Source organism: Aquila chrysaetos, chromosome 19 (genome assembly GCF_900496995.4).
Source record: "Aquila chrysaetos chrysaetos chromosome 19, bAquChr1.4, whole genome shotgun sequence".
NCBI lineage: Eukaryota > Metazoa > Chordata > Aves > Accipitriformes > Accipitridae > Aquila > Aquila chrysaetos.
The window spans coordinates 5487380-5504293 of record NC_044022.1 but is presented as its reverse complement, the minus strand read 5'-3'; the positions used below and the strand labels follow the sequence as shown (position 1 = coordinate 5504293).

The 16914-nt window shown below is 44.3% G+C and overlaps 1 protein-coding gene across 2 annotated transcripts in view; it reads right to left on the bottom strand.

Moving 5' to 3' along the window:
* The window catches only part of LNX2 (ligand of numb-protein X 2), a 65301-nt gene extending 48439 nt beyond the window's left edge, over positions 1-16862 (bottom strand). The window contains exons 1-2 of one of the 2 annotated variants that reach the window (XM_030042346.2): positions 16643-16862; positions 16207-16212 (exon numbers count right to left, since the gene is read on the bottom strand). The gene's annotated coding sequence lies outside the window, so the exon portion shown is untranslated. The remainder of the gene's footprint in view (positions 1-16206; positions 16213-16642) is intronic. The other variant, XM_030042345.2, reaches the window with a different exon arrangement.
* Between the last annotated feature and the right edge of the window lie 52 nt (positions 16863-16914).

Sequence of the window (16914 nt, the reverse complement as noted above, 5' to 3'; positions counted from 1 at the left end):
AACCTTTAAACTTAAAGGTATTCACTTAAATAAATCATACTGCTTATCACTACAAAATTAGATTCTTCCAGTACAGTAATATTGCTTTTTTGCCTTCCTGCCCTCCCTGCCACCAAAGAAGGCTTATGTTTCATTTCTACCACTGAACAGCCCTTCCATTTGCTGGTATTTCACCACAGAATGTAATTTTGGAAGTGGCAGAGCCTTGCCTTGAGCTTGAATTATTGCCACCAAAAATCTCATCCTTACAAAATCAGGATGAACAGAAAAGTACAGTCAAAAGTGTTTTTCTCTGCACATCAGCGGTTCAACTACCTCAACACTGACACCTCTGCACAGGACCCGCTTTCATACAGCCCACTCAGATTCTTCAACCCAGCAGCTCAAACATTTGTTATCTTTTAGCAAATACCTGCTACTGACTATTTGCATTTCACAGCCTCTCCCACAGCTTCTGGTTGTAAGAGCAACCTTCAGGGTGGCTTTCACTAGCACTCTCTCATTTCATATTTCAACAAACCAGGAGAACACGGATGCTCAGCTCCCAGGGCTCAGCTGAGGTAGCTTGTAGCTCACAAAACCAGAACTTCTTACACCATCTCCTATATGTCTACTAGTGTCACAGCTAGAGGGTTATTTTCAAAATGTCTTCTGTATGTGCATTATCTGTTTTTAATGAAATAAAGAATACAAGAAAATTATTCAAACAAAATATGAGACTATCTGCCATAAAACTGACCTGGCAGAGAACCTTAGCATTTCTTAGAGACAACAAATGTCCTTAAAGTCAATTTTCTGAATTGAGAGGAATCCATTCTACTGCTACATTTCCTAAGTAATTTCTTACAGAAGAATTACATTAGGAGTTGAGGACAAATTTAGTTCTTTCCACGCCAAAGCCTGCATTCACTTTGTGCCTTTATAAACTCCAGAATTGCTAAATACATTTAAACCTCTTAAATAAGTAAATAAATAAATAAATAAAGCTCCAAGAACATTTTTCTTCCAGAATTACTTTGCAGTGTAACTAGAATGGTACTTCTCCTTCGCTGCAATATTATGTCGTGCTACTAACTCAAAAGTTCAAACCGTTTTCATTTCTTTATTACCAGTAGCAATCTAGGAAATGCTGCCATCAATAGTAAATCTACATGAAGTCGCACTCCTCTGGTGCATTTTGTGCATAGCAATCAGTTCATAACGCAATCTTGTGTTGTTTAAAATTCAGTTTATTCTTCAATTACTCTGCTAGCCCAACTCTAATTTATTATATTTTCTGGTACATTTGATTTTGGATATTATGACATCCTGGCTCATGCCATTAGAGAGGAAACATAAAATGGTGAGGATGTCTAGGGACAGCTGCGAGTAAGATAGCAACAGCCTGGAAAATTAACAATATCACTGTCTCTGTGCTCAGCTAGACCTCTCCTGCATTAGCGCTAAAAAAAATTTGGCAGTATTTCTCCAATATAGACTTGACATCCAGGAATAGCCTCAGAGGCACCATAAAACCTCAGCTAGTGCAGCAGGCAGCTCGGGTGGTTGGGAGGGTGGATGGCAGCCTCCGAGTCTGCCGGGGCAGCTGAGCTGCCAAAGAAATGAAACACTGGCCCTGCCGCTGCTCGTAGCTCACCAAAGAACCCAACACGATTCTAAATGCCACCGATACTGTATACACTGATTTTTTTTTTATTTTTTTTTTAAGCTTTGCATTGTCTCTGTCCTAGCTACCCTTTCTTTTTCCCAGCACCCAAGGTGAAACGAGAGGCAGCAGCCAGAAGTCTTCTCAGAGCATCTTTCTTGAGAACCCTGGCAGAAGGGAGGGCTTCGCCTCCCCCTCCAGCTTGGCGACCGACTAAATTAACCTTCAGGGCATGATGCCAGCCCCACCTGCTTACTCAGGCTTTTGCCAGCAAGGGAAGCTCTCACCGCACTGATTTGTCCTTCGAAGACGATCCTCTTTTGCTTACTTCTCACTTTGCCCTCCTACACCTGGCGTTTGAACTCCTGCATCCAGAGGATGGAGGGGCAGTCCTGATGGGGAGACATCAGGCTCCTGTATTCACACCTGACCTTTTTCCCCTACAACAGATTCTGACTTCAAACATGAAAAATCCTCATGTGCCTGCACAACTTGCTCTGTCCCAAGAAATTCCACATTGGGTTTTGAAAAAATTATTATTTCCCTTCTCTTCTCTGTTCTTCAGAAAGCCTGAAGACAGCTTGCCAAAACAATACACAAGAGTGAACGCTTTGCAGGGAAACCCAGGCAGCTGGACCCACGAGAGGCTGCCAGCATTGGAAAGACCTTGCAGCAGCGGGGAAACCTGGCTGGACCCAAATCCTCACTAATCATTTTGTCCTCCAGAAAAAAAAAATAAACAAGCAGACTTCGTCTGTAGGATAACAAAGTTTTCTCCTGTCTCTAAGCTGTATTGTAGCTCAGGCAGTATTGCCAGCTCCTTCTAAACCTCATAAGCAGAAAGGATTTTACTAATGATGTAGCTGCTGCAACCACTGCAGTCATTTAAAAAGACAATGTCAAAAATTACATGTAGTAATGTTAAAACATGACGATTCAGGTTGCAAGCTAACTTACGAAATTAAGAAATGCCACTTTTTAGCTTACCCACTTTCAGTTTTCCCCACCCCTCCTGAACCTGTGTTGTAACCCAGCTGCTGGTTTCTGTTCAAAAGCTTTTTTCCTCAGCAGCCCAGTCCTGGGCAAAGGACAGACACAAAAAGGAGTAGCATGAGGGATGCACAAGCATGTTACCAATGTTAGGTTGCTTGATTTCACACTTTAAAAACCCACTGAAAGAAAGTCATTGGTGCATGAGAAATACGGAGTACAATTTTAGCTTGTAGTCAGAGCAAGTCAGATCAGGCCACCCTTAGGTGGGATGGAGAACTGGGACGGAGGGGCCCTTCCCTCCTGTTAATCGCTATCCCATGCCCCGGTGTATCACCACCACGATGAGAGAAAATAGCTCCTCTCATTTTGGTGTATGGGTACCAGGAAAACATACTGACTAAGTTCTTTAAAAGCACATGACAACATCAGCTCCAACCATTTTCTCTTCTGAATCCCATATACTCTTAAGTAACTTGACCACCCTTATGCTGCAAATCAATGTACACACTCCGGTGTCTGCCTGCACCTGCTGTCATTACCCGTGTTTGAAACAAACCATGAATTGAGACCGGAGACTCGATTTCACTTCCCAGCGTGCAGAGAATAATCATCAATAATTGATGTCAGTCGGCTTCATTTGGGGCACTGCCTCGGGCATGCAATGGAGACTTACGGTATGCACCAAGAAAAGGAGGATTTGTGTATATAAAATGATTTCATAATCTGAAAAAATCCTCAGTTAACAAAGGAAGTTTACAGATAATCATATTAAAGATTAGAGTTGTTTTAAAACAATGCAGAATGTATTCGAGAACATCTGGGAAGAAAGATGGTAGTTTTAAAAGCAAATCCTTGGGGGAAAATATCTTTCCCCCTCAAACAGAAAACAGTAATTCACTTTACAAAATCCTAATCCTCTCCAATTCATGTTAAGGCAGAGCATTTTTGCCAATAAAGAGTTTTATCAATCTATTTAAATGCAATTTTATAAATAAATATTTAAATATATTTAAATACAGTTTTAATATCTGATTAAATGACCAGTTATTCTACCTTTTTTTGATTGCTTCCATTTTATTTCGAAGTCAGAAAACTAAGTAAGCTTAATATTAAATAAGGATAGAACTTAACCTCTGGACTACAGAAAAATATATCATGATAGCAAAAGCAATCTGATGGTTTCTTTTTATATGCACCTACTCATCAGCTGGAAAATTAAGAAAATAACTCCTTCCATCTTACAAATGTTATTATTTTTCCATCACTCATTTACTGTTTTCCAAATTTTTGTTGTGGGGATTTATGTGAAAATCCCCCAACAAAACCCATAAATGGTTCATAACGTTTTCTATAATCAATGTTCATAATCGATAACATTTATACAGATCTTCTATTCAAACAACACATTACTGAAGCTCCTCACTGCTATAACTGCTGACAGCACCAGAAGAATAAAATTACTCCACAACTAAGAAGTAAAAACTACAGAATTGAACAATAATTAAGTTGGTAAAAACATATTGGATCAGATTTCTGTAATGACTTTACCTATTATATCTCAACTTCATTCTTACATAAAAAATACTTAAAGCTAAATTTAGAAGATAAGATGAAAAGAAAGAAAAGATAAGATCTGAAAAGAAAGAAAAGAGAGCAAAAAATTGTTGAAAGAAAAGAGTAAGTACAGGGCTTGCTTTTTCCCTTTTTATACTGTTTTATTTATTTATTTATAGAAATTAATTTTTATATATATACACATATATGTAAAGTAAGCTCAATGACAAGTAGAATGCTAACCAGATTTGTACCAGCAGCAATTGAGCCCTAGCAAAAAAATCCCATAAGGGATGCTTTGCTATAACCACATCATCACAGCTGTGGCGAATTCAGTGACCTTCTCAGGAGCAAAAGCAGGCAGAAGGACCCCCATTCCCACAAAGGACCCCATGGAGTCACCACTGCAGATTCAATTGTACAGTCAAGCTGTAGGGATGGCTAAGCAGGACTCAGCATGTGATACATCATCCAAAAAATAGCACATACGGGACAGCAACTGCTCCTAACACGTGTGGATGCATTGTAGTGAAGTCCCTTCTCTCCTGCATTTCAGCTTAACTGCTTAGCAGGTTTTCACGTATACACAGCCTCACCTATATCAACGCTTTAGAACAAACCATCTTCTTTATCCTCAAAGTCAGTATTGCAGCTAGAACAGGAATCTTTCCTCTTTGACCCTTTGAGACAAAAAAAAAGTCACAGTACAATGTTGACACTACTGTGTGAAATAAGTTGCCTTCACTAAACTTGAGACTTAAAGACAAACGATACCTGTTGTGAAATCCGTATGGTTCTGATCATTTGTAGCAGGTAACATGTCAAGCTGTACCCAAAGTTCTTCATCAAATATCTTCCACTTCATAATGGCACGACACTTAGTTACGAACATTTCCTGGCTTCACAGCTTTTCAAACTTTTCAAAATACAACTTAGGAAAGCATTACACTTCTACAGCATTTCTCTAGTCGATGGCACACATCCCTTACTAACAGTTTCATTTCACACTCCAGTAACCCAAAATTCTGTATTACCGCTCACTTTGGTGTTAATTTTCCCATAGATTCTCTTTTTCTGCTTACATGGCAAGACAGCTCAGGTCAAGTGCACAGACAAGCTGTGCTGCTGATTCTCCTCTTTACCACCACTGAATCACCTTCACTTTTGCTTCACCGGAAAGTTATTTTCCCTGCAGAAAGCAGGAGAGCCACAGTCAATAGGTAAGTCAGCGGCTATCAGTCAAAATGGATTTCAAAGTGTGGAAAAAAAAACCTCCCCACAACTAAAACCGCAAGTATTACTTATGCAGGATCATGACCATGCTGTATAAATACACCACGACAGGTATATTTGCTGCTGTACATGCGGTGAAGCTTAATTCAGCTTGTGTCACTTCCAGCTATAGACACGTATCAGAAGCTACAGAATATAAAAGTATCAGTGCTGAACAGACACACTGAGCCATCCCCCAGTTAACAGGAATGAAGAGTGGTTATTTTGCCAGACAAAGTAGAAAGATACCTTTTTTTACTGGTGATTTGAAAAAGAAACACATTTGGTGGTTGTCACTGAATTCTTATGAAGCTTTGTAATGTGTATGTGAAGATCTAACTTACATACCTTTTTAAGACATTTGGATGAAATGCATGATAGATCTACAAGTACACAAAAATATCTGTATTTTTAGCCTAATATAACCTGGATGAGATTAGCTTTACCTTTAGCATTTAAAAGGAATTAAAGTAATTAAGAAGTGAACCTAAATTCTGAAGGCATTCAATACTGAGCTAATAGCATTTTATACTGGTTTAGTATAAGGCAGGAAACCCTGTGATTTTTAAAGCTTCAATCTTCATTAGAAGCAGCAATGACAGCTTAGTAATGGACTACTTGTAAAAACAGTCCAGGAACAGGCTTGCACTAATTCTTAATTAACATAATTGCAAGATCCAGCACAGACACGGAACTATTTTACTAATTCACTGGGTGAGCCTTCACTAGCTTCTGTCAGTAACAGTAAGTGCCTGAGAAAACTTCTCCAGAGCAAACAAGACATAAAAACAGGAAAAAGAGGCCGGACAGAAGGAAATCCTAATCAACCTGCTCCGGAAAAAGCTCGACTGAAAAAGGTTTTTTAAAAGTTTAAAAAACCAAGTTACTTCAATTAACAGTCAGGGAAGCCACAGGGAGCAGAGGGGGTTTGGATGACAGCTATGCTGCATACATACTGTACCAAGGGTACAGGTTACAGCTGTACAATCAGAATGGGGTCGATAGCAAACTCTTTGAACATGACCAGAAAGTTTATACAACACATTAGGATCTATGTGGTCTTGTGATGTATCAATCAACTTTCACTTAGTTATTTCAGTCTGGTTATATACAAATTTTAAACAACTTGATTAAAAAAAAAAAAAAGGAGAAAACAATGATATGTGGCAGGGAAACATCTAATAAAAAGAGGCAAGAACACAAGGAAGGGTGGGCTTTTGGTAAATAAATGCATGAACTTGGAAGTAACAATAAGGCATCCTCCTCTGCATGAAGTGGCAATAGCTGTTACTGATTTTTTTTTTCTATAATTTTTAACCTCCAAATGTGTAGAAGCAACTTAATATGGTCCATATTTAAGTATTTAATCTATTGCAGATATCTCAGTGCACTATCCACGAGGCACACAAAGATATTAACACCTCCAGTGCCCTCCTTGAAATGTGACTTGCTCTACATGTAGGCTACCCAGCCATAAGATGGACTTTGAATGTACTGTTCTGCACAGACTGTCACTGAAGGCAGTGGAAAAACCAACTGTGGTGAAGTCAAAATGTGGTTAGCTTCAGAGCCTTGTGAGGCTTGTGGGTTTTCTTCTTGTTGTTGTTTTGTTTTTGCTGGCATAGCAGGCAGCAATGTCAATTAGGGGAATGATTTGAATGACATCGCCACACCCGCAGAAAACCCCAGTATAGGCTCTATTCTACTGCCTGCCGTAAGAGTACGTTGCTGATACAGCTCGTTTCATCTGTGGACTAATACAAGGTACGCAGACAAAAGCACATTCACGTTATGACAAAGTAAAATGCATGAACAAAGAAGGCTCACTTATACCAGCCAAGCTTTTTTTTTTTTAAATGAAGACTTTGTTCAGGAATGCCAACTAAAACTTGATAGCCGGAAAAATCATGACACGCCTAGATTCAGAAATGTTGCTTTGTGTCAGAAAAAAACCCCATGGGTTGGTCCTTTCAAAGCAAACACAACATTCCAGTGGCAGAACATGACAGCTTATTCGAGCACAATATAGCAACCACTGAAAACCGCTTTCCACAAACCGGTTTCAGTACACAAGTCAGTGACATTTTACCTCCGTTAGCTTTGCTTGAATTTCATTTGCTTCTGTTGTGCCAAAAACCTCTGCTGCACCAGCTTTCTTTTTCCTATGCATGAACTCAGAAACGAGGATTAGCACCAATCTGAAGAACAAAGCCACAGGAAGGTAAGAGCTTAAAATCCTCCATCACTAGTATTCTTTGGTGTTTCAGGGCCAAAATTTTGAAGATGACACTGCATTAAAAGAGGGTTGTCTGTGGAAGGTAGCTTGGATTCAAGCAAAAATTGCATGCAAAGAAAAAAAAAATCTACATGATGAGTACAACTGCAGAAGTCGATAAAAGCATCAACATATGGGAACACTGACTTGAACCCAATAATAAACTGTGCTTATTACCAATTGTTTTCTAACGAGCCACCTCCCAGGAATGCACGATGCCGGCATCCTGACACCTTCCACTGGGCTTGTGCAACCTCTTTGGAGAAGGTCATGGGGATACACAGTGGCAGTGCTATTTCGGGGGTTGGGGTGAGGAGCACAGCCTATGGCACACTTCAAAATCACTCCCACTGCAAAGAATGTACCAATGCAGAAGTATCATAGAATCATTTAGGTTGGAAAAGACCTTCAAGATCATCAAGTCCAACCATCAACTATGCCCACTAAACCATGTTCTGAAGTGCCTTGTCTACACACTTTTTGAACACCTCCAGGGACGGTGACTCAACCACTTCCCTGGGCAGCCTGCTCCAATACCTGACAACCCTTTCAGTAAAGGAATTTTTCCTAATATCCAACCTAAACCTCCCCTGACGCAACTTGAGGCCATTTCCTCTCATCCTGTCACTAGTCACTTGACAGCAGAGACCAGCACCCACCTCACTACAACCTCCTTTCAGGTGGTTGTAGAGAGCGATAAGGTCTCCCCTCAGCCTCCTCTTCTCCAGACTAAACAGCCCCAGTTCCCTCAGCTGCTCCTCACAGGACTTGTGCTCTAGACCCTTCACCAGCTCGGTTGCCCTTCTTTGCATATGCTCCAGCACCTCCATGTCTTTCTTGTAGTGAGGGGCCCAAAACTGAACACGGTACTCGAGGTGCGGCCTCACCAGCGCCCAGTACAGGGGGATGATCACTGCCCTGCTCCTGCTGGCCACACCATTTCTGATAGAGGCCAGGATGCCATTGGCCTTCTTGGCCACCTGGGCGCACTGCTGGCTCATGTTCAGCCGGCTGTCGACCAGCACCCCCAGGTCCTTTTCCACCGGGCAGCTTTCCAGCCGCTCTTCCCCAAGCCTGTAGCACTACATGGGGCTGTTGTGACCCAAGTGCAGGACCTGGCACTTGGCCTTGTTGAACCTCACACAGTTGGCCTCAGCCCATCCATCCAGCCTGTCCGGATCACTCTGCAGAGCCTTCCTTCCCTCAAGCAGACCAACACTCCCACCCAACTTGGCACTGCCTGCAAACTTACTGAGGGTGCACTCGATCCCCTCGTCCAGATCATTAATAAAGATATTAAACAGAACTGGTCCCAGTACCAAGCCCTGGGGAACACCACTTGTGACCCTCTGCCAACTGGATTTCACCCCATTCACCACAACCCTCTGGGCTCGTCCATCCAGCCAGTTTTTCACCCAGTGAAGAGTACACTTGTCCAAGCCATGAGTCGCCAGCTTCTCAAGGAGTATGCCATGAGAGACAGTGTCAAAGGCCTTGCTGAAGTCAAGGAAGATAACATCCACAGCCTCTCCCTCCTCCACTAGGCAGGTCGCCTGGTCATAGAAGGAGATCAGGTTGGTCAAGCAGGACCTGCCTTTTGTAAACCCATGCTGGCTGGGCCTGATCCCCTGCTTGTCCTGGACTTGCCACGTGAGCGCTCTCAAGACAAACCGTTCCATAATCTTCCCCGGTACCGAGGTCAGGCTGACAGGCCCGCAGTTCCCCAGATCCTCCCTCCGACCCTTCTTGTAAATGGGCATCACATCGGCAAGCCTCCAGTTGTCTGGGACCTCCCCTGTCGACCAGGATTGCTGATAAATGATGGAGAGTGGCTTGGTAAGGACCTCCGCCAGCTCCCTCAGTACTCTTGGATGGATCCCATCTGGTCCCATAGACTTGTGAGTGTCCAGACAGTGTAGTAGGTCACTAACTATTTCCTCCTGGATTAAGGGGGGTTTATTCTGCTCTCCGTCCTTGCCTTCCAGCTCAGGGGGCAGAGTACCCTGAGGATAACTGGTGTCACTATTAAAGACTGAGGCAAAGAAGGCATTAAGTACCTCAGCCTTTTCCTCATCTCTGGCGGCAATGTTCCCTTCTGTATCCATTAAAGGATAGATATTCTCCTTGGCTCTCTTTTTATTGTTAACATATTTGTAAAAACATTTTTTGTTGTTTCTTACAATAGTGGCCAGATTGAGTTCTAGCTGAGCTTTTGCCTTTCTGATTTCCTCTCTGCATGACCTAACAAGATCCCTGTACTCCTCCAGAGTTGTCTGCCCTTTCTTCCAGACATGATAAACTCTCCTTTTTTTCTTGAGTCCTAGCAAAAGATCCCTGTTCAGCCAGGCTGGTCATCTTCCTCAGTGGTTCGTCTTGCGGCACATGGGAATGGCCTGGTCCTGAGCCATTAAGATTCCCTTCTTAAAGAAAGTCCATCCCTCCTGGACCCCTTTGCCCTTCAGGACTGTCTCCCAAAGTAGGTAGCTTGTCGCTCATTTTTCCCCACTGTGCTGAATAATATCCGACAGCACTACACCACTGATGCAAACCTGATCCAAAAGCCCTGCTTTGCCTTTCTGCAACTACTGGGTTCCTCCTTTTGCCCAGACACATACGGGTTCTCCTTTAACGCACACCGCTTTCTGTTGTGCTCTATTGCTAGAAAAAAGATAACAAGTCATAGTTCCTTCTTAGTTTTCTAGAACTACTTATTACTACCATTTACAACATTTTAAAACTGGATCAGTTCATATATTGAATATACTCCCTGATCAAATTGTATTTTGCTACAAGGGTTCTTCAGAAAAATTCTGTACACCCCATCAAACAGTGGTTAAACATGACAATCTCCGCAGTGAAATATAAAAACACTTCCTTCTCCAAGTGATAGAAGAGCCAATGAGGAGAGGTACTATGCTGGACCTTGTTCTCACCAACAAGGAGGGGCTGGTGGGGCACGTGAAGCTCAAGGGCAGCCTTGGCCGCAGTGACCATGAAATGGTGGAGTTCAAGATCCTTAGGGCAGCGAGGAGGGCGCACAGCAAGCTCACTGCTCTGGACTTCAGGAGAGCAGACTTTGGCCTCTTCAGGGATCTGCTTGGGAGAGTACCATGGGATAAAGCCCTGGAAGGAAGAGGGGCCCAAGAAAGCTGGTTAATAGTCAAGGATCACATCCTCCAAGCTCAGGAGCAATGCATCCCAACAAAGAGGAAGTCAGGCAAAAACACCAGGAGGCCTGGATGGATGAACAAGGAGCTCCCGGACAAACTCAAACACAAAAAGGAAGCCTGCAGAGGGTGGAAGCAAGGACAGGTAGCCTGGGAGGAATATAGAGAAATTGTCCGAGCAGCCAGGGATCAGGCTAGGAAAGCTAAAGCCCTGACAGAATTGAATTTGGCCAGGGATGTCAAGGGCAACAAGAAAAGCTTCTATAGGTATGTTGGTGATAAAAGGAAGACTAGGGAAAACGTAAGCCCTCTCCAGAAGGAAATGGGACACCTGGTTACCTGGGATACGGAGAAGGCTGAGGTACTCAATGACTTTTTTGCCTCAGCCTTCACCAGCCAGTGCTCCAGCCACACCGCCCAAGACGCAGAAGGCAAAGGCAGGGACTGGGAGAATGAAGAACCACCCAAGGTAGGAGAACGTCAGGTTCGAGACCATCTAAGGAACCTGAAGGTGCACAAGTCCATGGGACCTGACGAGATGTATCTGTGGGTCCTGAGGGAACTGGAGGATGAAGTGGCTAAGCCCTATCCATCATTTTTGAGAAGTCGTCACAGTCTGGGGAAGTTCCCATTGACTGGAAGAGGGGAAACATAACCCCCATTTTAAAAAAGGGAAAAAAGGAAGACCTGGGGAACTACAGGCCAGTCAGTCTCACCTCTGTGCCTGGCAAGATCATGGAGCAGATCCTCCCAAAAACTATGCTAAGACACATGGAAAATAAGGAGGTGATCGGTGACAGCCAACATGGCTTCACCAAGGGCAAATTGTGCCTGACTAATTTGGTGGCTTTCTATGATGGGGTTGCAGCGTTGGTGGATAAGGGAAGAGCAACAGATGTCATCTACCCAGACTTGTGCAAAGCATTTGACACTATCCTTCATGACATCCTTGTCTCTAAATTGGAGAGACATGGATTTGATGGATGGACCGCTCGGTGGATAAGGAATTGGTTGGATGGTCACACTCAAGGAGTTGCAGTCAATGGCTCGATGTCTGAGTGGAGAGCAGTGACAAGTGGCATTCCTCAGGGGTCAGCATTGGGACCGGCACTGTTTAACATCTTTGTTGGCAACACAGACAGTGGGATTGAGTGCACCCTCAGCAAGTTTGCCGATGACACCAAGCTGTGTGCTGCGGTTGACACACTGGAGGGAAGGGATGCCATCCAGAGGGACCTTAGCAGGCAAGCCCGTGCAAACCTCATGAAGTTCAGCAAGGACAAGCGCAAGGTCCTGCACGTGGGTCAGGGCAGTCCCAAGCACAAATACAGGCTGGGCAGAGAATGGATCGAGGAGCAGTCCTGAGGAGAAGGACTTGGGGGTGTTGGTTGACGAGAAGCTCAGCATGACCTGGCAATGTGCATTTGCAGCCCAGAAAGTCAACTGTATCCTGAGCTGCATCAGAAGAAGCATGACCAGCAGGCCAACGGAGGGGATTCTGCCCCTCTGCTCTGCTCTTGTGACACCCCACCTTAAGTACTGTGTTCAGCTCTTGGGTCCCCAACAAGAAGGACATGGACCGGTTGGAGCAGGTCCAGAGGAGGGCCACGAAGATCATCAGGGGTCTGGAGCACCTCTCCTATGAAGACAGGCTGAGGGAGTTGGGGTTGTTCAGCCTGGAGAAGAGAAGGCTCCAGGGAGACCTTACAGCAGCCTTCCAGTACCTAATGGGGGACTACAAGAAAGCTGGAGAGCGACTTTTTACAAGGGCATGTATGTAGTGATAGGACAAGGGGTAATGGCTTGAAACTGAAAGAAGGTAGATTTAGATTAGATGTAAGGAAGAAGTTCTTCACTGTGAGGGTGGTGAGGCACTGGAACAGGTTGCCCGGAGCAGTTGTGGATGCCCCATTCCTGGAAGTGTTCAAGGCCAGGTTGGATGGGGCTTTGAGCAACCTGGTCTAGTGGAAGGTGTCCCTGCCCATGGCAGGGGGGTTGGAACTAGATGGTCCCTTCCAAACCACTCTATGATTCTTCTCCGTGGAATGAAGGAAAAACAGCCAGGCAAAATGCAACATCTATCACTCCATGCCAAAGTAAACCAACTCTGCCTGGGCAAAAATTAACTCTATATAATATTGATCTGACACATTTAGAATCTTACAATTACTTTTTTACCTGATTTGCTCTGTTTTGCTGTGATGACAGCAAGAAAATTCTAGACATTCTTAACAACATACCACAACCCAAGAGCAACATCACAACTTGCTTACTTAAAACAAAAATGAGGCTGCAAATATTGAGCTACATTACCCCAAGTTTCCATTTTCAAAATAAAAATAGTTCCCACTAATTGGGTGGAAAAATTGCAGAAATGCAAAACAATTTAAAATCTTGCATGTTCACAAGTTACCTGATTTTATATCAAACAACTGCATACTTAAGCTTTTGTTTTCACCATCTAATGCCCAGCTCAGTGTGAGAGACTCAGCAAGAGATTCCCTTCCTCTTCCAGCCCCCAAATTACTTGTAAAACTAACATCAATTGAAATAAGCATCTACGAGAATGTACAGGATTGACATCGTGCAAATTTATATCACCAAAAATACTGCAGAAATCAGAGATGCCTGCAGTATTGCAAAGCACGTTGCAAGGGTGAAGACAGCTCAGGTACAGCACTGCTACCCCCTGTAACGCAGCAGCAGGGCTGGGAGCATCTCCGTACGTGTCCGTAGATAAACCAGTCCCCAGTTCCAAAGCAGAAGTCAGCTACCTACATTATCTCATGCAGAACAGTCGGTATGAAAACAACATGACAGGTTTATCCCATGAACTTTGCGAACATAAATCCTGACCCTGAAAACATTTACATGCAGGCTTAACATTAAGCCTAAGAAAAGACGCACTAATTCCAAAAGAAATACTTGGGTGTTTAAAATTAAACATATGTAAGCACAAACATCTACGGAACTGGGGCCAAAAACCCAAAAAGCACACTCCACAATATTATTATTTTTTATTGCTCCGTAGACATCATGACCCAACAATTACATAATTTAATACTGATATTTAAAAGAATTTTCTTCTTCGAAAGGCACGAAACGACAAACTCCACTGACCTAATAAAGCAATTAAGCAGCATGCAATTCAATGGTGTCACATTAAAATTGCTTCTGCAAACCAGATCAACAAAGAATTTTCAAGTATCAGAGACAAGCCACTGCTGTACCAAATAGGCAACCAGTCTCCTCTGGTGCCTTTTATACCAGGGAGCATTTTAACACTGAATGAATGCTGTTTTCTTATTAATTACAGCTCTTAATGTCTAACAGCTCTCTAAACAAGCAGCACCTTGCTGATTTGAGACAATAATTTATATTAATCCAACGTCTAGTACACATCATTATCTTTACACATTTCACTTTGATATTGTTGGTATCACCTCTTCATGGCTGTTTTCAACTATTTTAAGATATTTTTTAAGAGTACAGAAAAATGGGATTAAAAAAAAAGAGGGGGATATTTTGACGTATTTTCAAGTGGACAGTTTTAACTAATAGCTAACAAACTTCTGTTTTTTAGTGATACAGGCCCATAAATATATACCAAGATCGAGAACTGACAGGCTGTTCAGTGCAGGTAGAGCCTTACGAAAAAACAAAGTTTCACCAAGGTCATCAGTGCTTCCACAAGAGCAGACTCCAAACAAATGCCAAAGCTTGCAATGTCAAAGCCAACATTTTTGTAATTACACGACAGGTTTTAGTAAGCTTATTTTTTAACTTAACCTGTCTCAAGAGAACAGTACTTTTCCACCCAATCACCAGCTTACATTCCCCTTGCAAAGTTTCATCCCTAAATGGTAGCTTAATTTTTTTTATTTTTTTTCAAATAGAAGATTCGAGTCCTGTGTTAGGAAACCACACCGTGTTTGCAAATCTCAGCCCTGAGTCCAAGGCCCTGGGCTCTCTCTTGCTGAAGTCACTAGGCAAAGTTAAGGGTCAGTACAGTTAGAAATTCAGTCCTGAAAACTCTCATTGTAAAATTATGCTTTTTCTTTCAATATCCAGAAATTTTAGAATTGTAATAATACAAGCACTTTAACACATAACATTACATACCTTTTTTATTTTAAAAAAAAAAAATCTAATAGGGCACAATGGTGTTCTTTGCAGCCTGCTGAATTTGGAGTTAATCATTTTATATTGCATTATGTTCAGGAAAGAGGATTCCTCCCTCAGTGAGCTGATTGTTTAAAAAAAAACCCAAAAAGAATAAATGATAAAGGACCCTATTAAGTCTTATGGTTCTAGCAAGTACACCGATATACCTTGCTTCCATTTTGAGGAAATTTGTTTTAATAAAGTCAGGGCAGCATATGGTAGTAACGTGTTTGTTTTCCAAGTGGTAGGGACACTAACCAAAACCATCTGATGTTTCCTCCTAAGCCTCCTTGATCTGCTGCTGGATTGCAGCTTAGAATAAAGCATCGCGAAGCCAAAAGGAATTGGGTAGAGGAATAAAAAAAAAAAAAAAAAATCAGTAATTCAGAGTGTTTATTTAATGAGAGCCTAGCTCAGAACAGTTTCTCTTTTGAACAGGAGCTCAAAAGCATTTATGATGCGAAATCTATTTCCAGAGACTATCAAACGTACCCCAAAGCTAATCCCTACCAGACATTTTTTACTTTGCACACAGAGGCAAAACCAAGCCCACAATATCATGTAATTAAAAAAGGAATTAAATGAAGCTCAGAACTACTTAATAGTGGATTTCCACAGAAGTAAACAACCAGTGCTATGCATCAGGAACACGGCAAGGAAAGTCACAAGGGACTGTCAGATTTGTCACTACCACAGCTCCAGCAATTGTTTTCTCAATTAGGTGACGGAGTACTAACATTCTGTCAAGAGCAACGGTAATTTTCAAGTATGCCTCGTTAAAGCTTAAAAGACACGGGGTTCTAAGTTTTTAAAGCACATTTTCAGTGGTAAGAGCTAACAAACGGGGGGAAAAAATCGGACAGCCTGGGTCAGAGCACCGAGGACTAGAGTTAACATTTTGCAATAGCTGCCAACTACACAGGCTTCGGAGGCATTTTACGCGCAGCTCCGAGTTCCTCTGGCGCAGCTGTAAAACACATAACCTGAAACCAGCTCCTGCAGCAGGGGTTTGCTCGCAGCTGTTCTTCTGCCTCCCCCGCACGCCGTAATCTGACTCCTTTGCGGCCAAGCAGCTTCTTCAACAAGAAGAGCACATACGCGAGAGCAGCACAGGTGTATGCGGGGACCCCAAAAACGGCCGCCTTCGGAGCGGGTCCCCCAAGCACCCCAGCCCGGCTTCGCAGAGACGCGCTGCGGCTCCAGGCGCAGCCCCCGCTCGCCTCCGCCGGGCGGAGACCCGCCGCTGCCGCCGGCACCCGTTCTCCCGCCGAGGACGGCAGGAAAAACACCCCCCCCCCCCCCCCCCCCCAGCTCCTCCCGGCCGAGGGCAGGGCGGCTCCCGCCTCACAGACGCGCACACACACACCTCAGGCACCCGGAGCCTCTCCCGGACTTGTTGCCCCCCCCCCCCCCGGGCGCCGCTGCCACCGCCGCAGCCGGGAGGAGGAGGAGGAGGAGGGAGACGTGGTGTGTGGGAGTGTGTGGCCGCCGCCCTGCCCGCCGGCCCTCCCGCCGCCGGCTGAGGGGAGGCTGAGCCGCCCGGCGCCGCGGCGGGGCAGGGAAGTTACTCACCGCCGGCTCCGCGCCGCGCTCTCCTCAGCCGAGCCGAGCCGAGCCCGCCCGCTCCGCCTGGCGGGAGGCAAACTCCGGGCGGTACTTGGAGGAGAGCGTCTCCGCCGGGCCGGTGCTCCCGCCCCGGGGCAGAGGCGCTGCCCAAGTGACAGCCGCGTTCCGCCACTCCGGCGGCAGCCCGGGGCGCGGGGCCGGGCGGCGGGGCGCGCCGCAGCCTATGGGAGCGGGGCCGGGGCGGGCCGCGGCGGAGCCCCGGGCCGGGGTGTCCCCGC